The sequence below is a fragment of the Megascapheus bottae genome, chromosome 21 (genome assembly GCF_031878675.1).
Source record: "Megascapheus bottae isolate mThoBot1 chromosome 21, mThoBot2.hap1, whole genome shotgun sequence".
Classification (NCBI taxonomy): domain Eukaryota; kingdom Metazoa; phylum Chordata; class Mammalia; order Rodentia; family Geomyidae; genus Megascapheus; species Megascapheus bottae.
In genome coordinates, this window is record NC_143529.1 from 19,925,419 (window position 1) to 19,950,893 (window position 25,475).

Below are 25,475 nucleotides of genomic sequence, written 5' to 3' on the forward strand. Positions count from 1 at the left end.
CTTCATCGCACACTCAACTCCATCCCAAGTATGAAGCAAGTGTTTTCCATTGGAACCATGTTCCCAATACATTTTTCTGTTTTGTGGATAGGATCTCACTTTCACCTAGATCTGGCCTTCAAGCCTCCTCTTCCTTATCTCTGCCTCCATGTAGCTGTACCATGTACCATGCTGCCTAGCTGTAACACTAGTGTTTCGAAGACTTCAAAAATTATGTAGTTTAGAAGATAGATGAACAAGTGTATTAGGTAGCCTTATACTTCAAATCTGAACTTCTAGTGGTCTCACATTATGCAAATAATATTCTCAAGTTGATGTAAAACTCCATGTGGTAAAAAAAAAAAAGTTGAAAAAGAACAATGTGAAACACAGGAAATGAGTCAGCAAACCAGAAGTTAAAAATGATGTGGCCAGAAAAGAAACAATTACCATAGCCCACAACTGGAGAAAGATTTTATCAGTCCCATTGGGCATCATCTCAGTATATCTAATCTCAGTGATTAGAGTATGCGTATATTTCTTACTTTTATGTATTCAGGAAAGAAACGTAGGGTAGGGAGGGGATAATTCCCCTCATAGCCAATCTCAGGCAAAATTGTTGACCATGATGGAGTAATGGTCTCACCTAATCTAAATCATGCCTCTGTTACTTGCCAGCCATATGTCCCCTCCCAGTATAGCCACCCTGGATAGCTTTGCCTTTTAATCATGGACTGTAAACTTACATTAAGAAGAGTTGGAGAAAAAAGAGGAGCAAAAGAGAAAAGAATAGTGATAACACTGTATTTTTGGTCAGTTGTGGGGTTGAACACAGCGCCTAGGCACTCGGGGCCTGGGTACTGTTCCTGTGCTCTTTTGCTCAAGGTTAGCACTTGACCAGTTTGAGGCACGGCTCCACTTCTGGTTTTCTGGTGGTTAATTGGGGATAAGAGTTTTGCAGACTTCCCCCGCACCACCCCCCCACTTGGATTTGAACCATGATCCTTAGCTCTCAGCCTCCTGAGTAGATAGGATTACAGACGTAAAGCATTGGTACCAGAATATGGTAATTTAATGCCACTGTGGTTTCCTCCATAAACCTTATTTATCATATTCAGTATTAAATCAACAAGTATGTGCTGAATTATACAATTTAACAGACCCTGACTAGGCCCACAGGATATGTTGTTCACAAATTTCTCTACAGTCACTGCAATTTAGCTAGGTGTGAACAAAGCTAGTAAGCATTCTGGTGAAGCGGTCTGGAGAGGGCAGGAGTGTGGTGGTATCAAATGATCATGGCATTGTGGAAATGATACTTAGACTAAACCAAAGGAAGTGAAGAACCAAACCATGTAGATGTTGGAGGTGAACTGTGAAACACTGAAGTCCCTAGAAGGCACCTGCTGTCATCTTTAAAGAGTATTAAGAAGCAGGAGATGAAGTTCTGGAGAAGAATAGTTGGCTAATAGTAGCTCAGCAAGGTCTAAGAATTTACAGCAAATGTTCTAATATGGTCTCAAAGAGGTTTTTAAAGGCTTATTCTGGCCTTAGCTTGCAAACATAGAAGACAAATTACAAAATTTGGAAATTGTCACAAAGTCAGATACCCTTTGAGGACTTGAGCAAAGTGATGCTTTAGGACTGTGCTGATAGACTGGATGTAGGGTGCAAGAAAAAGGAAGGAGGAAGGCATGGTTTCTTTGCTAAGTTTTTCATTGTTGCTGTTTGTCTGAACAACCAGAATATAATAAATAAGCAGTATAATCATAGTTTTGTTTCCTCAAAGGAATTTGCCTTTTCACAGTAGTCATGGTACCATAACAACTCTTTAGCATATGTATCAAAAAAAAAAAGAACTCATGCTGAACTATATCTACAAAGGATTGAGCAACTTTTCATTATTGAAAATTAAGTAAAACCCAACAGGAGAAATGGAAATTGAAACAAGAACAAGTAGCACAATGAATTCTGATCAAAAACAATTTCAATAGATTTCATTTTTCTATTTTTATTCATATTGGCAATTTTATTTCTAGCCTTATCATAAGCATGTTTTCAGTGATATTTTACCTTCCTTCCTTCCAATCTTCCTTCCCTCCTTCCTTCCTTCCTTCCTTCCTTCCTGTCCTGGGGCTTAAACTTAGGGCCTAGGCACTGGCCTTGAGCACTTTTGCTCAAAGCTAATGCTCTGTCTCTCAAGCAATTGCACCACTTCCTGCTTTTTCTGTGTATGTGGTACCAAGGAATCAAACCCAGGGCTTTGTGCATGCTAGGTAATCACTCTGCCACTAGGCCATACTCCCAGCCCTCAGTGATATTTTTTAAACCCACATTGAATTTTGCTCCTTTATCTTTTGTAAATAGTACTAAAAACCCTATTATTTCAGACTCATTCGATTGCTTCTTTTCTAATCTTAACTTCCTATGCCAAAGGTATCTTTTTAGAAACCAGCATTGAGAATTTCATTCTTTTTTTTTGCAATTTTATTTTTATCTTGAAGTAGTTGTACAAAGGAGTTGCCAACCTATGTCCACTGATGGCTTCTGAGGCTGGGACGAGGTCCTTGCTTGCCATGACTTTCCCACGGATTGAGTGAGGGTCGTGAGCAGATCATATGCATGTCAGTCATAAGTGTTAGGTAATTTCTCTCGTAAAGCAGGGTTTCTATGTTGTAGGCAGCTGTGGTGTGGGGTTCTTATCTTGTCTTCGTCCCCAAGTTTTTCTTGATGCCTAGAAAGTTTATCTTTTTCTCTCAACTACTTTTCCCACAGTGTACGTGACCACTTCTGCTCTCAGACCAATCCCTAAGATAACATTAAAGGCATCAGCATGCCTCTCTTCTCCCTGTGTACAGCTATGTGAGAAATATTTCTTTGGAGCCATTGCCCTCTGCATCTGATGAATTTACAAGATTAGGCCAAACTTCCCTTTTTACCTGGGAATCTTTAGAGGGAAAAGTTACCAACACCTCTAATTAGGTTCCTAACCACCTCTAATTAGGTTTTAGCTCTGTGTTTGGAAATTAAACCAGTCTGACATCATTGTATTAGCCATCATTACTTTATCAGAGATTCTAATAGAAAGGTTTGGAAATAATAATTTCCTATCTAGAAATAATAATTTCCTCTGTCTCTTATGGTTTTAGGAACTAGAACCATAAGAATGGCAGCACTCTAGTTTCAGGTACTGGTGTTCACTTTCCCACGGAGCTGGTATAAAAATATTGGTGTGATAAGGGATTTTACAATGCTTCCATAGATCCCAGTTTGAGGCCAGCCAGGCATATGCATGATGTTTTCTTCATCAATATCTGGGTGTGGTAATGGGTACCTTTCATCTTAGCTACTTGGAAGGCTGGGATTGGAAGTACTGAGGCTCCAGGCCAGTCCAGGAAGGAAAGTTGAAGGAAAAGCAGGTGGTAGTTGTGTATACCTGTAATCCCAACCACGACAGGAAATATAAAATAGTTGGATCATCTAAACAATACAAGAGCAATGATTCAATACTCAAGTACTCCAGGTCATTGACATGAATTTGGAGGTATAAATATATAAAAAGAGAGACATAAGTCTATAATGGGATATATATTCTATAGACATATTGATATGTAGATCAATATGTATCTATGACATACAAAGACTCAGCTTAATTTTACTTATGTTCTTAAATTTATGTGCCAGTGATATTCTTTTCTTGAATACTTATTTGTAGAACATGACATTTGAAATATAATGTAAAAAAGAAGTCCGTGTTAACAACAAAAAAAAACTTTTAATAAAATATAGTTGGATCATGGTCCTATCTAGGCCTAGGAAAAAACCAAACCAACCCACAAACTAACTAATACAAAAAAAGGGCCAAAGGTGTAGCTCAGTGGCAATTACCCAGCTAACAAATGCAAGATCCCTAAGGTCAAACCCCAGTTCTTAAAAAGAAAACAACTATTGTGCATAAGGGAAAAGGCTGAGCCTTGGTAGCCTACCTGGGATTCAGGACTAGAAAACTTTGTAATTTTTCTGACAAGGCCATATGGATATTATGACATAGGAGGCTGTAAAGAAAATCAGCATAGGCATATGGCTACAGGCAGCCTATGAGAAGCTTCTGAGAAACAGAGAAGCCTTCAAAAATCATCTATCCATTTTGTTATGTGCCAAATTACTTCATAGGCCTTATATTGCTTGCAGACTGGATGCGCCTCCCACACCTTAATGAGTAAATTTTAGAATGGTTGTTAAAGTAGAGGGGAGAGGTAGCATGCCCAGATCTCTTTTATAGTAGCAGACAGAAGCTGGAGAACCTGAGACAATTCATCCCACTTGGGAAGAACAACTCCTTCTGGACTGTGGTTGGAGGCTGGCCTGACGTATACTTCCTCCCACCATCCCTCCCCGCAAAATGTGCAGATCCTTTCTCAACAAACAAGCTAGCCATGGAGGTTCATGCCTATAATCCCAGCTACATGGGGAACATAAATAGCAGAATTACAATCTAACATGGACTGGGCATAAATGCAAAACTTTATTTGAAAAATGAAAGATAAAGGACTAGGGGTGTGGCTAACATGAAACTCCTGTTTGGCAATCACCAGGCCTTGAGTTTAAACCCTAGTATTATAACTAGAGAGAGGGAGAAAGAGGAGAGGTGGGCAGAAGAAGGGAGAGGGGAATAGGGGGAACATTTAGAGATAATCATCTTCTGCCATTCTTTTCACATACAACTCTAATCTGACATGGAAGTAAGAGGACATCTAAGCTTAGTCTGAACCTAGACCCTGGCACTGGAATGATCTGTGGATTCCTGGCATGGGACTGATCTGCCATGATGTTTCCTGAAAACTACTATCACTGACATTGATCTCTCCCTGAGCAATAACTGTTACTGATTGCTGCCAGAAACCATGTGATGGATTACTTCCAGGTCATGCAAATGATGGGGAATGCAGTTATCTCCCTTGGGATACACATTCAGTATCCACAGCAGAATTAGATGTATATGGCTTTCCAGACTTCAGGTATCACCATAGTTGTGACTGCTTAAGTTCAGGACATGTGACAGTCTAATGAAAACGACTATACAGATTGTGAGTCTTAATTTTGCCTCTTGATTTTACTTAGGAATGATGATAGCTCCCCTGCAGCCTCCTGAGAGTTAACACAGTTTAAATCTTGTCCCACATTGCATTTTAAACCATATTAGAAGAGTGAAATCCCATGCAGATATCTGGTATTGATGTATAGAGTGATGACAGTCCATACTCAAATAATTGTTATGAGTGTGATTCAACAGGGCAAGGGCTAAAAACCACCCAGGAACCCAAAATAGAGACATTCCATTTCCCTCCTGATTTCTGACATTTGGGTTGCCAGTGTGGGTTCCTAAAGCTTACAATGGTGTCCCATTTGAGAGCAAAAATGAAGCTTCTCTTTTTAAAATCTATTTTCTTTAACTTTACAGCCAGCACAGGGCCATACAAAAGATGGTTAGCCATGAACAGTGAGCACAGTCCATGAGTAAAAGGAGGGAGGGTAGAACTATGTTTAAACACCAGATGAGACCGAACAATGTATTTGTGAATATATTGTTCTATGATATGTCCATTGTTTTTAATCTTGAAATGATTATTTTAAGGTTTTTTTTGTTATTTTAGTTTTTGGCTTAACAGGAATAAAGTATGAAAATAAATATCTTCCCTTTTCTCTTTTTTTTCTAAATATACACTCATGTCAGCAAACACAGGGTTTACAGTGTCTTAAAATAGTTATGATTTGAAGGCTGGGCATTGTGGGATATACCTGGAATCCCACCTACTCTGGAGGTGAAGATTTGGAGGAGGTTTGAGGCTAGCCCAGATAAAATGTTATCAGATCTCATCTTAACAATAAAGTAGGCTTGGTGGTACATGTATAGAATGTAAGATACATAGGTAAGATTGTAGTCTAAAGCTATCAAGAGCAAAACACATGAGTGCATACCAAAAGCTAAAGCAACAAAGAGCTGAGGGGTATGGTTCAAGTGGTAGAAAACCTACCTAGAAAACACAGGACCCCGACTCAAATCCTGGGAATAACAATGACAACAAAAATCAAGATTTAGTTCTATTTTTATACAGTTATAAAAAGTTTTTCCAAATTACCCCATAGCTGGAAGCTTTATATATATTTTTGTAATACAAATTCTAAACAATCATTCAGGGTATGCTTTTTTTTTACTTTTCATAAGAATTTTACATAGAATTTTTTTGTGTGTATGTGAGTCTTGGAGCTTGAACTTGGCCTGAGCATTGTCCCTGAGTTCTTCAGCTCAAGGCTAACACCCTACCCTTGAGCCAAGCCCCACTTTCCATTTTCTAGTAGGTAGTTAGAGATAAGAGTCTCAGGTCATTTTGTGCCTGGGCTGGCTTTGAACTATGATCCTCAGATCTCAGCCTCCTGACTAACTAGTACTACAGGAGTGAGCCACTATGCCCAGCAAAAAATTTATATAGATTTTATGTGGATTTTTCAAGTGACATACCATGATATTGCATAAATCACTAACCTAAAATATGTAAAGTATGTATACAAAGAGAACATACCAAATAAATCTTAATTTTTCATTCCAGAATCTTTAATTAATTAGCAAATGTGCCATTTATGAATAAGTTAAATTAAAAACTTTAAATACACATATAAACAAAACATAAACAAAGAACCTATGCCTTTAATTTTATTTCCAAACTTATAGATGAACTACGTAGAAAACAGAACGGTTTTAAACCATTGGTTGTAAATTCAGTAGACAAAATTATGTTTGATTTTCTAAGTCGCATGGATCAAAATAGTATCTTTAGTAATTTAGAGAGGTAGAAATATTTTCCCATAGAGGCAATAAAAATTGAGATTTGGTTAATTAATTCTGAATTCAATAAATGGTACAAAAAATCCTTGTTTATTCCTGATTGATTGTGTTCTCAAGCCAAAAGCCAATGAACATTTTTCCTGCATGGCGACTGTCTACCTGATTCGATCAGGTACTTGTGATAGGTATAGGAAGCCCTATGGAATATACATGATTAAATTAAATATACATGATTATATTAAAAAGCAAAATAAACCTTGTAGGTATAACAGTTTTAATACCAACTAAGATTCAGCCACTTAGTTCTTATTCCCCGTGCTTTATTTATTTTTTATTTATTTATTTATTTTTAAATCCTGAAGTAGCAACATAAGGCTTTTAAGAAAGTGATCAATTAAAACAACGTGTAGAATTTGGCAGGAAGAAAAGAAGGAAATTAGTACATAAGCTATAAAAGTCAAATAAATATGAAAGACACTTTCCAGCCAGAACAAACAGTGTTGTATACATGAATAACACAGATAATTAGAAAAGCAGCCAATGGTTAGCCAGAAAGCTGTGGAATATAGTGCCACAGAAGGAAGGCAGTTCTCTACAAGTAGGGTGGTCGGAACAATAAGACTTTGATCAAAGAGCTTCCTTTGATTCTCTTTGGACTCTGAAGACTATAAAAACCTCATGCATGATTGCTAATCATTTCTCACATAACAACTAGCTAGCTTTGAAATTGTAGCTGAGGAACAGAACCCTAGTTGTCAAAAATAGTTTCCCCATAAAGAATTAGTAAAGCATATATTTCCCTACAAAAATATTCTAAGTAAAAATAAGTTCACTTTTTATAAACAAAATCACAATTATTTGTAAAAACAATCATTTTTGGAATTTGAGTGCAGAGAGGAAGAAGTTTGTTTTGAGATTGTCAGAAAAGCAACCAACAAACAAACCTGATTAAAATACAGATGATGGGAAAAGCTCACCTCACTAAATTAAAAGCCAATGAAGGTAAGACATTAAAATCAACTTAGGGAATAAAAGCATAAAGGTCAACAGGATTATCATTCACTGAAAACAACTGTTTTGAAATTTAGATGAGGTCAGGTTGTAAGAGAACAAGGAATTGAGTCTTCTTACTTTTAGTTCACAACCCATTAAAAGCTTGTAGGACCAAGAAAGCAAACATTTAGACCAATTTGTTTGATATTACCAATATACAACAAATGTAAAATAGAAGACAGATTATATAGATGAAAGATAGACAGACAAACAGATGATAAAAAATGACAACCTCTCCCCTTAGTAACTGGCACAGCTCTCCTAATCACTTTAGGACCTTCATAGGTGTGCCACTTGCACACAGAGCTACTATGCTTTTGATATCATGAATGACAGAAGAATTCTTCCTTTTGAGGAGAAAACATTTGCTGGATTCCAGTATGTTATCTTGTTATCAGGAAGATCACAATCTAATTAGAAACTTGGAGCACTCAGCATCACTGTACCCGTCCTCTGGGGAGGAAACTAAAGCTAACAGTTAACAGTTGAGGCAATGGTTAACTATGCCTACAGGAGAAAGTCTCAGGGAAAAATGCCTGGACTTTTCAGTTTTGCGACCTTTCAGATGGGCATGCATCTCTACCTGCTGAGAACTTTCACCTGACTTCCAGGAACCTGCTGGAAACATCTCCCGATTATCTGTTCGCCTAGCTGCTTGTTTTTTATCCATTAACCTACCCCAAGCCCTGAATTAGCAGTAAAAAAGAACTATTGTAGAGTGCTCTGTGAACCATTGTAGCAAATTAGCAAACCTGAGGACAGAGTTGTGGAGGAATGTTCAATTTGTAGCCAAACTGGCCGCAAGTTGCGAATAACTTGTAGATTTAATGACTTGCCACTATTAGCTGTGGGATCTCGCCCAACTGAGCTCTTAATTTGTGGGTGTGCACTAAATCCAAGGAGTTCCTCAACATCCTTCCCTATCCTCAAGCCCAATAGTTCTGTGCTATAGCCAGCGATATCAAGCAGCTTCCTGAACTTTCTCTATATTCATATCCCTCTTTCCATTTTTTTTTTCTTGAAGAACTTCCATTACTCCTACTAACTTTCCCTCTATTATAGGTCTCAGGTTTTCTCAATGTTACCAGTTATCCTTTCAGGACTATTGGTCCTGCTTGATTTTTTTTCACTTTTTCTCTTTTTTTTCAGCAATTTTTTATTGCAATTAATAGAGGGGTTACAGTTATATTCACCAGAGAGAAGGTGCATTACTTCACACACATTGATACCCCTTCTCATGTTTTTGTCCTCATTACCCTCCCCCGACCCCCTCCTCTCATCTTGTTTCCCTCCTTCCCTTTCCTATTTCAAATAAACAGATAAATGTATATACAATATATCCGATAACAAGGTCAGATACTGTAATGATATGAGATTAATCAAGGGAAACCAAAAGAGATGAGAAATAACATCGTATATTAAGAAAAACAATAACACAAGATAAAGTTCTTGTTTCCATATCCTGGAGGTCCTTTCATTTAACCTTATCCTATATGGCCTTATGTGTCTAGGTTTTGAGCTATTGCAATCCTCTGCTAAGAGATTCCAAGGTTTCTGCTAATTATTACAAATGGGGGAAACCATTGAGCCTATGTTCCTTTGGGTCTGGCTTCACTTAATATGATTTTGTTCAAGTCTTTCCATTTCCTTACAAATGGGGTGATGTCGTTCTTTTGGACTACAGCATAGAAATCCATTGTGTATAAATACCACATCTTCATGATTCAGTTATCTACTGAGGGGCCTCTGGGTTGGTTCTATATCTTTGCTATGGTAAATAGTGCTGCAATGAACATCATTGTGCTAGTGGGTTTAGATTGGACTTGTTTCTGGATAATAGTGTAAATGTCAGGTAGTGGAATTCCCTGCTTGATTTTTCACCCTCCTCTTGCTTCCTTTTAAAGAAGGCTTGAGAAAAGAATAATCTAAACCATATATTTTGAGGGATTGGGTGGAACTGGAAAAGATGAGGGAGAATGATGGAAGAAATGAGTGAAATCGATCAAGATACATTGTAATTAGAGATTAGTTTCTTGTATTGGAATCCCTTTGTACAATAACTTAAAAGATATTCGTAAAAGCATATTCATACATAAGCACATACATATATGCTCTTCACTTACTTCATAGTTCATTCAGTCCTTGGTCAGTTATATTCTGGCTTTTGTCCCTTTGTCCTTGGAATCTGCAATGATGACACCAGATCCAAATCCAATGGCCTTGTTGCTGTTTCTGACACATTTCTCAGCTAATCACATTTCTGCTCTTTGAGCAGAGAGAGACACTCTTGTCTGTGTGGCTGCTTGTGGCCTTATGCTCTTTCTTAGGCTCCTTTTTCTCTGGCTACTAGTGGATTTCAAGTTTGAATAACAATTAGAATCACCTGGAAAAATTTAAAATTGATGAGTGTGTAAAAAACCACCACCAGTGTCAAGTTCTAAAGGACTATAGAAAACCAGGTGCCTCTCCTTTTAACCTCACTTTAATGTACCCGTGGTTAAAATCCTTCATTTTAATTCATTCTTCTCAAATCTGTCCCATCAGAGAAATCAAATGGTGTCACTGACAATATTCCCAATATTCCCAGATCTTTCCTTCTTGACATTCTGGTTGACTAGGCCAAAGTGGAGAAGCCAACAGGTAAGGAGAAACTCTTGCGTTTACTCACAAACATTGGGCATACTTTGAATCATTTACATACCATATATATAATATATATAATCTGCAATGTGTCAAATAAATCACTTTGTTTTTCTCATTGAAACTTCTTTGCAATGACTCTCAGGCTGAGAGCTTTTTTCTAATGTTATTCATTCATTGATTTTATATTTCTTTTTTTGTCCCTTTTGTTTGACAGTTTCTATCTACAGGGTAGGGATTTTCTTATACTTTTTTCTCAGTACCATTAGAAAATTTCCCACCACTTATAAGCTTTAAAGTAAATATTTACAAATATGTTTTGTTTGAAATAATGACTTAATGAGCCATTTACTGTTTTCATAGGTCTTTCATACATGACCAATTTCTAACAGTCAGTAGAGATGGTATTACAATACCATATACTCTGTTTTCTGTGTTCTAAGTACTTATATTACCTAAGCTAGCACTCATAAATGAGAAATATTTTGCAATCTATATTCTTACCTAGAAAACCTGCATTATTATGCCATCTGGTTGTTCGTTCTGAAAGTATTAGAGTTGAAAATCAAGATTTACTAGGTAGGTGATCTGCTTCTTGAGCCACTGCTCCAGTGAGGTCAGAGAATGCTTAAATACACATACTTGTTGACCATTTTTAAATGATGAAATGGGAATTACCATACTAACTTGTGATGTGATTTCTGAAATTAAATAGAATACTGAATGAAAATGACATATCCTAATAAATATCCAAAACAAGTATTTAATAATAAAGGACAATTGGTGCTCACCATAATTTTGTTTTTGTGCCAGTCAGTCCTGGGGCTTAACCTCAGGGTCTGGACACTTTCCTTGGACAATTTTTGCTCAAGGGTAGCACTTTGCCACTTAAGCCACAGTACTACTTCTGTTTTTTACTGTGCATGTGTTACGAGGAATAGAACCCAGAGCTTTGTATATGCTAGGCAGGTACTCTGCCAGTAGGCCACACTCTTGGCCCCCCCCCTTTTTTTCTTTTTGTTTGTAACAATTTTTGCTAGCCTACTAATAAATTATACTTCTAAAGACATAGCTTTTTGCTAGTCATGTTGAATAATTTTTTATTTGGCATTTTTTAAATTAAAAACTATAAATTCCTCTTCTCACCTTTCCATGCTTTCCTGGATATTTCCCAAAATGACTAGGGAGCTGAGTAATCACTTGTACAGATAACAAAATCTTGTTTCTGGGCTCATCCCATCACGCCCTACATTCCTGCTGATTCCAATCACCCCCAGAAACCACAACTCATCCCTCATCACCAGAACTCTCATCCCCATATCATACCGAACAGATCCTAATCTGGAACAATCTGCCACCCCTCCCTTCTCTCTCAGAGCCTTCCAATGTGCCCTCTGGAATTCTTGATAATCATCTACATAATCTTAACTTTTCCTTCTAAATGATTCGTTTCCCTTTCTGCTTTAAAAGCTGATTGTATTTGTGGATAGTGCTTCCTCATTAGCTTCCAACACAGGTTACATATCTTTTCCTTACCTCTGATAAATCTGGAAATATGGTAAATAGTCTCATTTGTTTCTTTTTGGCGCTTCCAAACAAGTCCTACCTCCTCCTGCCTTCCAAAGTCTTTCAGCTCCTTTGATGTTCATGCCAAGTGACAACCTCCAATCAAAATGTCCACTCCCTACTTCCAGTCATTTGCAGACCCTGAGGTCATCACTTCTAATTAATTGCAAATGTATTGAATTGTTCTCTGACTCCACCACTAGGCTGTAATCATTTTTTAAATGATGACTTCTCTATCCATCCAGACTCACATTGTGAAATATCTTCTCATTATTTTTAGTACCTTGACCTTCTCATGTCTAGTAGCTTAGTCTCACCTCCCTTACCTATCCCCTCCCAGTTAACATCTGACATCCAGTTGCTATTAATGGTCTCTTTTTTGAAATACCCCATTTGCTGGTCTCTCCATATGAAAAGTTGGATATCTGAATAATGGAGTATTTAGTGTCTCCTTACTTCACTTAGATCTACTGCTTTAATATATATATATGTCCATATATATATGTATATATATTATCATATTTTATTATCAGGGTGATGTATAGAAGGGTCATAATTACATTCACCAGGTAGTGGACACATTACTTCTTGAACATTGATACCCTTTCCCATGTTTTTCTCCCACTTTCTCTCCCTGCCCCATCATCATGTTTTCCCCTTTCCTTCCCTATTTCAAATAAACATATACACAATATAGCAGATACCAAAATCAGATACAGTACCATCATGAGATAAACAATAAGGGGGAAAAAGAGAAAAGAAATAGCTTCACATAGGACATTAAGAACAACAATCACAGAGATAACTCTCTTTTTCCATATCCTGGAACTCAGCTTAGCTTTATCCTGTACAGCCATATGTACATAGCTTTTGAGCTATTGTGATCCTCTGCTTGGAAACTCAGTACCTGATGCTTTTACTCTGTTGCTAACACTCTGCCAACTGAGCCATACCTCCAATCCTTAAATTTACTTTTGAATGACACCTTCTCAAAAAAGGCCTTCTTCAATATATCTACTCACTTTTTCTGCCTTAGCAGTCAATATGTAACCTATTGATCTGCTTTGGTTTTCTCAGAATGCTTCATACTACCATATAAATATATATTATTGTCTTATTCTTTATTTTTCCAGCATAAAATGAATACTCCAGGGGACCCAAGGTATCTGCTTCTTTAATTGAATTTCCTTTATTTTCCCTTATGTTTCCTCAGCAACCTCACATACAAATATGTGTTGAATGAATAAAAATCTTTTTTTTGTTATCCTGTGATAAACATCTCTACATGCTCTTCTAAAATCATGTAATATCATTATCTACTACCCACACCAAATCCCTGGCATACTAAGTTGTGGGCAAATATATTGCCAATATCCCTCTATGAATGCCTTTCCTCTGTCCTAGCACTGTTTATTGACTTACTCTTGTAACTCTCCATTTCTCACAAAATGCAGGATGGGTGAAGTCCAAAATCAATACAAACAAGAATGCTGATAGCAGGAAAGAAGAAAAGATAGCTAATACATGGAGAAAACACTTTAAAGAACTCACCAACCACCTTGGAACTGTATGTGGGTAACAAAAAGCAGAAGAATTTTGGAAGAAAACCCTGGCACAGAACATCCTCCCTCCACTTCCCTAGTCTGGGGAAGGGACTAGCATTATTAAACTTGCCCAAGCTGCACTGTGCTCTACCATGCAGAATAAAGGACACCACTTTTGACTTCAGTTTCTAGTTATCTGAATCCAGATCAAGACTAACAACAGGATAGTACCACAGCAAAATTGTCAAGTGGAAAACCTTGACTTATGCCTGGAAATCCCCCTCCTCCCATTCCCTCTGCACTTAGAGATAGACCTCTTCACCTTGACACCCCCCCACACCAATATCTTCCCTCTATCAAGAAATAGAAAAGAACATCTTTTTTTTTTTTTCTGCCAGTCCTGAGCCTTGAACTCAGGGCCTGGGCACTGTGCTTTGGCTTTCTCAAGGCTAGAGTTATACCACTTGAGCCAGAGCACCATTTTTTTCTATGTATGTGGTACCGATGAATCAAACCCAGGTCTTCGTGCAAGCTAGCCAAGCACTCTACTACTAAGCTAAACTCTCGGCCCAGAAAAAGAACATCTTAACATTCATCACCAGGCTGCAATTCCATTTTTTATTTCATTTAAATAAAAACGATGTTGATTTTGGAACAGCAGTATGCTTTCTGTGCTTTCTATACAATCTTCAATTGTACAGAAAGGAGGCAAAAGACATTAAATGCAATCCAGGAAGCTCAGGCCAACCCAGCATCTTTCAACAGTACTCTCTCATAAAGACTTAGTCCTCTTGGCCTGGTGTGTGCTGACTGTAGAGGAGAGAGAAGGTGCCTCCTTCCAGCATTTTCCTCTGCGTGTTCCCATGCACTGGTTTCAGAGTAACTCTTGCTTTGTATTTCAGGACTGGTAACTTACGTTTCAAAGGCCCTGGGGGTGGGGGGGAGTGTCAGGTGGAACCTGTTGCTGAGAACTGTTTCACCTTCCTGTCTTCTGCAGCTCCCTTTTGCTCTACTATTAGGCCTGTGAGGATTCATGGACTTAATGGAAGGAAACTCAGTAAGGCAATAAGAAAATGGAAATGGTTGTCTCCAATTTCTCTATCTAGCTTACCAACATAGATCATGTTGGGTGTGAGAGTTCTCCAACTATCATTTCTTAGATGACCAGAAATTAGCACCAGCTCTGTTGTACAAGTTCGTCCTCCATCTGAATATGGAGCAATCTTTTGAAATTTGAACCCCAGACAAGAGGAACAGTGCTGTACCCTGCCTCCAATGCCCTGATTCCATGTCATTCACGTTCCCCATTGACTGGCATCATTCTCTTTGTATTAGACTCTACATACTCTTTTGGTAAGACATAATTGTGACACTATCTTTTTAACTTGAAATTAATATCACAGATAATGCAACTCTCCCCCAAATAACTTCAAAAGGCAATGAATGCATTGTCCTAAGTTCAATAAAAAGAAAAAAATATGGGAAAGCAATTTCTTATCTTTGCATTTCTAAGTATTCGTATGATCATAACTATAGAGAAAAAATACCAAATCGATTGAGCATTGTCTTTAACTTACACATTCTTTACTGCAGAATCTGACTTTAGGAGTGAGGTTCTGATGATAATCTGAACTGGTAGGCAAATTTCAGCAGGGGTGGAAGTGAAACAAAGTATGATTTTTCTACAGTGCATGCTTTAGTGCATTTTTTTTGAAAATTTAGTATTTGTTAAAAGACTTGGTCAAATAGATACTTCTCATTTTTATTTTGCATGGAACAAGGTCTAGCTTCAGATGATTTTAGACACTTAAAAGCTCTGTAGTAATATCTGTTGGGAGTAAAGATATACTTACATGTTTACCTGAAGCTAGTGGCTCATGCATGCAGTACTAGCTGGAAAAGAGGCTGAAATCCAGAGGATTGCAATTCAAGGCCAGCTTCGCAGAAAATGTGTAGGGCTGGAGACAAAATTCAAATAGTAGAACACCTCTCTATCAAGCAAAAGGAGTGTTAAGCTCTGAGCTCAAATCTTATTAGAACCTCGAGAAATAAGTAAATGAAAAGACTAACAGTTTCACTTTTGGCCTCAGCTGTGTCTCAATTGGCAGATCCCCTGCCTAGTAAACTCAAAACTCTGAGTTTAAAATTCAAGTTTCAATATCATAACATATGCACACAGACAGACAGACAGACACACACACACACACACACACATACACACACATGCACACATAGAAAACTAGGCCAGCCATTTCATTTCAACTGCCTGGAACTTTGTTGGTACTCTACTAAGTGCAGAAAGTTCCAACAAGTATGTAGGATAACAACAGTGAAGAGTCCTGTAGTTTTCCCAGTGCCTGCAAGGGAAGATCTTCCACCTTCTAGAAGAGTGGGTTTCCCTTTTCTACCCAGAGAAGAAATCTCACAGCACTACTCACATGGCAAGGGTGTTATCTGCTGTTCAGATGTGTTGTGATGAGAACAGCTCAGGATCTGAGATTTCACATGTAGGGGTCTTCAGACAACTACTATGAGGGATCCTGAGATGAAACAGCATTGACCCTTAGCCCCAAATAATCTCTATTACACAATGAATTCCATCAGAACTCTCAAGATAAACTAACAGCAATATGCCTTAAATGCTTCCATGAAGGCTGGGAGTTTGCCTAGAGTGCTCTCCTAGCATGCACAAAGACCCAGGTTCGATTCCTAGGTACCACATACACAGAAAAAAAAAAAAAGGAAGTAGTGCTGTAGCTCCAATGGCAGAGCTTTAGCCTTGAGCAACAAATGTCCAAGGACAGTGCCCAGGCCCTGAGTTCAAGCCCCAGGACTGGCAAAAAAAAAAATTCTTCCATGAACTGAAAAGTAAGTCAACTCTATGAAGTCCATATTACACTCCCCCCAAAATCAGACCCCTTCCCTGCAAGAGAAGAAAATTTACAGATACCTTTCTGGGATGAATATTGAACAAAATATTCTCAACAAAATTCTTACAAACCAAGGCAAGGTTCCAGGGGCACATGCCAATAATCCTAACTATTCAGGGGGCTGAGGTCTAAGAACTGTGATTAGGTTCACCAAAGCCAGCCCAGGCAGTCCACTAGACTCATCTCCAGGATACCTGAAAAAAAGCTAGAAGTGGGAGAATGCTAGCCTTGAGCAGAAAAGACTTAACTTAAGCCTTAGTTTCCAGGACTTGAGTGCAAGCCCCAAGACCATCACGATAAATAAATAAAATCATGCAAACCAAATTCAACAACACTTTAGAAAGATTATATACCTTGATCAAGTTGGTTTCACCCCGGAAATGGAAGGATGGTTCAACATGCATAAATCAATAAAGATAAGATCAAGAAAAATAGCATGGTATTACCTTAATTGATAACAGAAAAAGTCTTTGACAAAGTCTTCGTACTGTGTGTTCAAAGGTGGAGATTATTAAGACAGTCATAGGGCTATGTTTACAAGAACAGAGGCTAACTCTTGGATTGTTCAACAGGGATTCTCACTGCCACTTTATAGATTCCAGATTTCCTTACCTGTTCAAAACATTTCTTCCACCTATAGATGGCACATTTAATCTCTCAAGTTTTTGTTATTTTATTTTTATTTTCATGATAGACAATCTTCCCAGCACCACTTATTAAACAAGATTGTTTTCCTCACAAAAGACAAACGTCAGCATGGTTTTTATGCACAAGGTTCACAGGTACTGGATTGCTTTGAATTCCCTTTCTTCTGTTACAGCCTATTTTTTTTTTTTTTTTGCCAGTTGGGGCTTGGACTCAGGGCCTGAGCACTGTCCTTGGGCTTTCTCAAGGCTAGAGCTGTACCACTTGAGCCTCAGCACCACTTCTGACTTTTTTCTATGTATATGGTACCGAGGAATTGAACCTGTGTCTTCGTGCATGCTAGGCAAGCACTCAACCACTAGACCAAACTCCCGGCCCACAGCCTAATTTTTTTTTTTATCAATAGCTAATTCATCTTTTATTTGATTATAAATAATTGTAATAACTTCCTATTCTAGGTAAGGCAAGTGATTTCCCACAAACAATATTTTTTCTTAATCTCTTAAACATAGTAAATGTATATTAATACATTTAACATATATTATATATATTTAGCATACTAATTGTGTGTATGATATATAATGCAGGGTTTAGAAAGGATGGTAAATTCAAAAAAACTAACCACAATATAGAGTGTGGAAAGACACAGATCCAGCCTGCTGGGAGACAGGAAGTTATCAGGAGATGCTCCTGGGGTCCTAGAGAGCCATAGGATGGATTTTGTAATTTGCTCTCTAAATCAGGGGTATCTCCAAAAGAATGTGAACAAGGAAGTATAATGCCAAATTTTCCTTAACTAAAGATCTCTCTGGTTGCTCCCTGGAGCAAAGCTGGGAATAAGAGGAGCCTGGAAAGAGAGAAGCAGTAAAATACCCCTGCCACACACTGAGGAGTTCAGGAGAGGAGCCTGTACCTGGCTGGTGCCAGTGAGGCTGAAACGTGGAGAAGATGAAGAAGTTACAGGTCTGATGAGATGTAAAGTAAAAAATAGGAAGAGAGACTTGCGTCTGATGCAGGCTCCGCTTATTTACACAGTACATCAATCAGGGCTAAGGAAAATGTATCTTAAAAGGATGACTGGCTACAGGATGGCACATGGATTGGAATGGAGCCAAGAGGAATTGGGAGAACAGGAGGCTTTTAACAGTGTTTTCTGTAAATGTGAGGCTTTTCTCTACACATCTTTTGCAGCTCTGCAAATGTGTTCAGGATACCCGGAGTTGGCAGACTGAGGAGGATCTAAGCATAACTGAGCCCACCTGGCACGCTCCCTGCCCCCACTCTCTCTTTATCTGTTCCCAAGGACTCTGGCTATGTGAAGAAAAACTTTTCTCCAAGGTCTTCTGAATTTAAATGTACCTACAATCTTTTCTTTACTTCTATGGAATATATCCACTGTTGGTTTTTTCTGTACTAGCTTCTCCAACCTCATTGGTGAAACTAACTACTTGTGCTAGGAAATGCCATGTTTGAGAAACAAGACCTTCAGTGAAAATTTAAATTAGGCCACAAGGTCTTAAGTGATTTGAGCCGTTATTAGTTTTTTTTCATTTTATGTAAAGAAACAAACATAGGGCCCGGAGTTTGGCCTAGTGGTAGAGTGCTTGCCTAACATGCACGAAGACCCGGGTTCGATTCCCCGGTACCCCACATACATAGCAAAAAGCCAGAAGTGGTGCTGAGGCTCAAGTGGTAGAGTGCTAGCCTTGAGAAAGTCCAAGGACAGTGCTCAAGCCCTGAGCTCAAGCCCAGGACTGGCAAAAAAAAAAAAAAAAAAAAGAAAGAAAGAAAAAGAAACAAACATGAAGGACACTGGATATAATCGTCTCAATCCTCACAATAGCCATACACATAAGATGCCATGATAACTCCTGATTAATACACAACCACAGAACTAATTTACATTTGTATTTGTTCATTATAGACAATTAAGATTTTTCTTCCTTACAAGTCAACTTGATTCTCATTAACAAACTGTGGTTGGCTGCTTAAAATGTGAATGTTAAAATGTACTATCTGGGGGCCAGGATTTGGCCTAGTGGGAGAGTGCTTCTCTAGCATGCATGAAGACCCAGGCTCGATTCCTAGGTACCACATACATAGAAAAGCCAGAAATGGTGCTGTGACTCAAATGGTAGCGCTATAAACTTGAGAAAGCCCAAAGACAGCATTCAGGCCCTGAGTTCAAGACCCAGGACAGGCAAAAAAGTGTACTATTTGAATCTATTTCTTTAATTTCTTTACTCTTTGAATCTCTCTTGAATTTATGATTTATATTCATATTTTCTCACCTCATATGTTTCACTATAGAACCAGAGAGAGGGAATAACATTATTGTTGTTAATTAAGTTGCTAATTTTTCTAACTTTCCCTCGAGAAAGAACTGTAAACTATCAGTTCTATCTAAGATTAAGTCAATTCAAAGAAGACATCATTAGTCTTTTATACATCACACCTTATTACTAAAATTGAATAGTGTCTACAGAAAGGTTTCTTATTTCTTATCATTCCTGTGCTTTTACTCAACTTTGTTTCCCCTGATCTAAACTGTCCTTTATCCTGAATTTTATATTGAGTTTCACATTCTGTCTCCCATTATTGCCAGCAGAATTGATTGGAAGTACAGATTTATATAAGCATCCAAAGAGACCAGGTATATGGAATTGTTCTAAACTAAATTGCCAAAATACCAATAAAATGAGATAATGGTGAGAGGTTGATTTACTTAAAAAAATCTAGCATCTACACTAAATGTCCTTTTGTCTAACCAAAATCTATTCTCTAGTGACACAAATATTTTGTCCACCACTGTGTGAAGACTTCTTAAGTTTTCAGAAGACTTTGAAAGTAAAATTTGCCAGGAAAGTAAAATAAAGATTTTGAAAGTAAAATTGTGGGCTAGGAGCAATAGAAAAATACAACATCTCTATGTGAATGAACCTGAAAATCTGAACTATGATTCAGGACACTCAATTCCACTGGAATAATATTCAAGAATGGACACCTGACACTGGAGGAGACACTGGTAGCTGATTCAGGACACATTTGAAGACTGTGGCACCTTTATTATTATAAAGTAGAATACACACAGAATATTTACTAAGCAGAATACTATATATATATATATATATATATATATCCATCTTTGCCCCGCTGGGAATACTGGCTCCATAAGGGAACACAAAGATGGGGGTGAACTGGTTATTTTTTCCAGTATTACTAGATCCTGTGGATCCCTGACGAACCTGGAAGCATGAGCCCCCTCAAATTGACATTTGAAGGAATCAGAAAATGTATTTGTGCTTTGCATCTTTTGAGTTTCTGTCACCAGCAACCAAGGTCCTACATGCCCACTCCTGTGGGAAATTGAGTCAGATGCAGTCCAGATTATGTATTCTCTACCTTGGGTTCTTGTAAATTTGAATGGGAAGAAAAGGGGAGAATGTGTCAGAAGCATCTTCTTCAAGCTGTGCTTTAAATATAGGATGGTCCTGTTGCCTGCTTCCAAAATAAGTGTAAGAAATTTGATAGCCTATTTGTGAACACCTCTGAATATGAAAAAACTAGTGCTTTATTGGCATTAAAAATTGAATCTGTGTGGTCAGCATTATACTTTATGAACCTTAGACCACTCAAAGTCTGGCAACTTCTTTTTAATAGATCAATTGTGCCTGACTACTGCTGCTAGGCTACAACTTGGCCAGATTTTATTTTAAAGGTCATTTTATGGCATGGAGCCAAACCTTACAACAAAAGCAGAATACTAATGGAATTGTTGTGATTTAAAACTGTGAAGCACAATCTATTTTTCAATGGAGGAAATAAGAACCATAACCACAAACATTTCCAGTTTCTTAACTCAACCTTGAAAGATATTTTTACCTTTTTCGTTCATTATTTAATGATGAGAAATATTTTAAAAGATTGTTGGATAGTATCAAAGTATCTGATTGAGAAACTCAAGTTCAAGTTTCAGTAATGACACCTGTTAGCTGGCTGACCTGGGGCATGTGTCACTTAACATTTTGTGGCATAAGTATTCATTTATGAAAAAGGATATTAAAAAAGGGAATGATTGTAAAGTGTTTTGTTCAGAGCCTGGAACACAAAGTCTTCTATAGCTGTTTATTATAAATAGCTCTGATACTGTGATTAATCTAGAAAAACTAATATTACTGCTAGTAGAGTATTTATTATTCATATCAGTCTCAGTGCTAAGGAATTTTTCTATGTTTTTCCGCCTCACTTACTTTCTTATTCTCTCTTTTCCCTTTCATTCATTAAATTTAATAATTCCTTTCTTCTTTCCTTTCTTCTTTCTTTCCTTCCTTCCTTTTTCCTTTGCTTCCTTCCTTCCAAAAAAATTACCAAGAACGAAACTGCTCTAGGAGAAATCTAAGTGAAAGACATGGACCTTATTTGCAAAACAACAAAGAACTTTCCAGAAATATAGTTATAGAAAATAAATGACATACCTAAGATACTAATGCAAATTTCCAAGCAAAGTCATTGACTTATAAATTGTCACTTTTAAACCATGAACAAGTAGAAAATGTTTACAAAATCTGCAATACACTTAGGAACTAGGACCCAGAAATTGTTTCCTTATACAGAGAATAAAAAAAACAATTGATGGTACTTTCTTAATAAAGACCCAGAAACACAACAAATTAAAGAAATTTTGGACAAATGGGACTGCATTAAACTGAAGAGTTTCTGTATGGCAAATCACATAGCTAATAAGTTACATAGAAAGCCCACAGAATGGGAGATCTTCACTAGCCATACAACAGACAAAGGCCTCACATCTAAAATATATCTTCAACTCAAAAAATATATCTCTCCAAAACAAATCTTCAAAGAAACAACCATCCCATTAAAAGTTTGGCTAAAGACTTAAAGAGAGACTTCTCTGAAGGGCAAATAAAAATGGCCTATAGACACATGAAGAAATGCTCAACATCTCTGGCTATAAAAGAAATGCAAATCAAAACAACTTTGAGATTCCACCTCACTCCAGTTAGAATGGCCATTATCAATAAATTCAATAACAGCTGATGCTGGTGGGGATGTGGCCAGGAGGGATTGCTACTACACTATTGGTGGGAGTGTAAAGAATTGTACACCACCTAAACTGACACATTGAATTTAACTCCTTTGTAAAACTAATTAAAGCTAATTAAATAAAGACCATCATGCCAATTACTGTGTACTAACTGAATATTATTACCTTAAAAACATTTTTTCTAGCACCATTCAACAAAATATCACAGAAATATCCTCAGGGTATTCCCCAAGCTAAAGCATGTTTGCAACAGAGCACTTTCCTAATGACATAAAGAACAGGGTAGAAGGGAGGCAAAGTTAGAGGAAGGAAGACATTGTGGAAATCCAAGCAGTATTCAGGTTTGAGGGAGAATGATAGAAGGGATGCCACTGACCAAGTTTCATTGTACTCATAAGTTAACATGGAAAACTGAGACCTTTTTTGTATGGCTATTTAAAGACAATTTTAAAAATAACACAAAGAAAGTAAATTAAAAATAGATGTCCTGGCTTGTCTCATGATAGCTGGATGATAACCATAAGAGCAAGAAAAGTAACTGCATTTAGGAAATAGTTTGTAGAAGAGATGAGAAGACCCAATGATGGATTAGATATAGGATATCTAATAAGATATTAGACACAAAGAAAAAGAAGTAGAGAGGGACTCTCTAATTGAATATTAAATGATTAGAAGGAATGTGCTATCAATTATGTACATGGGAAAATGTATATGCCAAGCAAAGTTGATATTTAGGAGAAAATAGTTTTCTAAACATTAGGAATCTCTAGGATTTTTTAAAAGCCTGCCATGTCCACAGATGAAGATGCTTGAAACAGAGGATACAGAGAATGTTGGGTAGGTGTCGGGGTTTTTAGCACTCCTTGCCTCTTGACCCGCAAGAAGTACAAGGAGAACATGCCCCAACTAAGACAAGGCCGAGAAAGATTAGGAGACGGAGTCGACTGGCAGCCTTCACCCAGCCCTCCCTCTCCAGAGGAAAGACACAGACACACCAGGGAGACTGTCACAGAAAGACTCATTTATTGGGAAAGTACAAGGGGCCAAAGTAAGATGCAGGAGTCTATCAGCATAAAGGTAGGCAGGACAGGGTAGGTAAGTGAGGTCAGGGAGGGCGGCAGGGCCAATCCCAGGGATAGAGGTGGTCTGCTTTACATCACAAACCATAGCCAAGCCTCCCAAGGAGGTGACAGGCAGGTTGGATATCCAAAAAGGTAGTGAGCATTGGACCTTCTGCAGCATTTCCTTTCCTTGATGTGACATGCCCCACAGGTAGGGATAGCTCAGGTAGATGAAGATGTTGTAAGGAGATAGACTGCTGACATAGAACTTGATTCTTCAGGTGAGGGAGGGAACGTGAGTCACGTGAGGGTTAACACAGCTAGCCTTATGTAAAGTAATCAACGAACTCAGAAATGAAAAGGCTGTGGGTTAAAAACTGCTATACTTTCATTGAGCATTACAGATAAGGATTTTTTTTTCCAAAGTGTCCTAAGGACTTTTGATTCCAATACCACTCAATTATTTAATAGGACTACATGATAGGAATACATAAATTGTCCAAATATTTCCTTTACTTTCAGTTGGGAGTGAATTAGATGGCTTCTCATGGGGCTTGGACTCAGGGGCGGTGCTATCCCTGAACACTTTTCAATCAAGGATAGCACTCTACCTAAAATATCCAAGAAACTTATCACACTCAACACGATAATCTCTATTTCCAGCCACTGTCCTGCAAAATGACATGATTTCATTTTTATTTATGGTTGAGTAATATTCCATGATGTGTATATATAAATGTATATTTAAAGATGTATATGCTTATATACACACATTTCATATTTCCTTTCCATTCTTTGGTTTTTGTATACATCAAACAATTTTATAGCCTGGATATTTCGAATAGCATTGCAGTAATATGGATATGCAGGCATCCCGCTTGTACAGAGTTACATTCCTTCAATCAAATGCCAGTGTGTGACAAAACAGAGTCATTATTATATCTACTTGGAGTTTTAGAAGATGCTCCATTAAGACCACTGTAGTTGTTATACCAGTTTGTTATACCGTGTTTGAGGTTTCCTCCTCCAATCTCCATTCATTCTGAGTAGCATTTGTTGTTCATTTTTATTTAATGATTCCAACTAGGGTGAGATGGAATCTTAGAGTAGTTTCAATTCACATTTCTTTTATGGCTAAAGACGATGACTCATTCTTTGTGTAATTACTAGCCTTTTGCATAGCACTAATTTTTGTATCTATTCATTATGTATAAGAAAACTGTTCATTTGTTCATTTGTTAATTGGGTCATTTGTTCTTTTATTTCTAATTTTTGAATTTTTAATCATAAATTATGGATATTAATCTTGTATGGGTTGGAAACTGACAAAAAATTCCAATGTATATTTTGTCTTTTGCTTCTGATAATCATTTCTCTTGATGTGTAGTATCTTTTAATTTTATATAGTCCCATTTGTCAGTTCTCTCTCTTATTTTCAGGGCAATTAGTATCCTATTTCAAGAAGTAATCATTTGTGCCTATATCTTCCAGATTCAGTGCTTAGAAATAGAAAAGTTTCATGAATTTATATATTATCCTTGCACGAGGAACATGTACAACTTCTCCATATTATTCCAATTTTAGTATGTTTACTGCTGAAGTGAACACTGCTATAAACTTTGTTAAAAGAATTCTTTATGACACTGAGACATAAAGAGAAAATAAAACTGTGTAGTTCAAAAGTCAGCAAGGTGTGGTACCTGCCTGAAATCTTGGCTATACAGTGGTAGAAATTAGGAAGGCCAAAGTTTGAGGCAAATGTTTGTGGAAAACTTTGTGGAAAATGTTTGAGAGACTACAGCCCATCAGACAAAAGCTGGACATGGTAGTACACATCTAATGTTTCAGTTGTAAGGAAAGCATAAAGAGGGGGAGCATAGAGTAGCCAGGCCTGTGCATAAACACAGATCTTATTTTTTAAATACCTAAAGCAAACAATAGTTAAGGGTATGGCTCAAGTGGTAGAACACCCGCTTAGCAAGTGCAAGGCGTTAACTTCAAACTCTTGTACTTAAAAAAAAAAAAAACACAAGAAAAGTTTATTTGCAGTAAGTGAAATTGTCAAATTTATCCTTTCAAAAATATATAGAACCTTTGCTGAGCAAAGAGAAGTTGTAAAGCAAGAAAGGAGGGCCCAGGAGTATTTTG

The 25,475-nt window shown here is 37.5% G+C and overlaps 1 non-coding gene across 1 annotated transcript; it reads right to left on the minus strand.

Moving 5' to 3' along the window:
• Positions 1-24,828: 24,828 nt before the first annotated feature.
• Positions 24,829-24,931, minus strand: LOC150048726 (U6 spliceosomal RNA). Its single transcript, XR_016539174.1, has one exon. It is a non-coding gene; the product is annotated as a U6 spliceosomal RNA (small nuclear RNA).
• Positions 24,932-25,475: the final 544 nt, after the last annotated feature.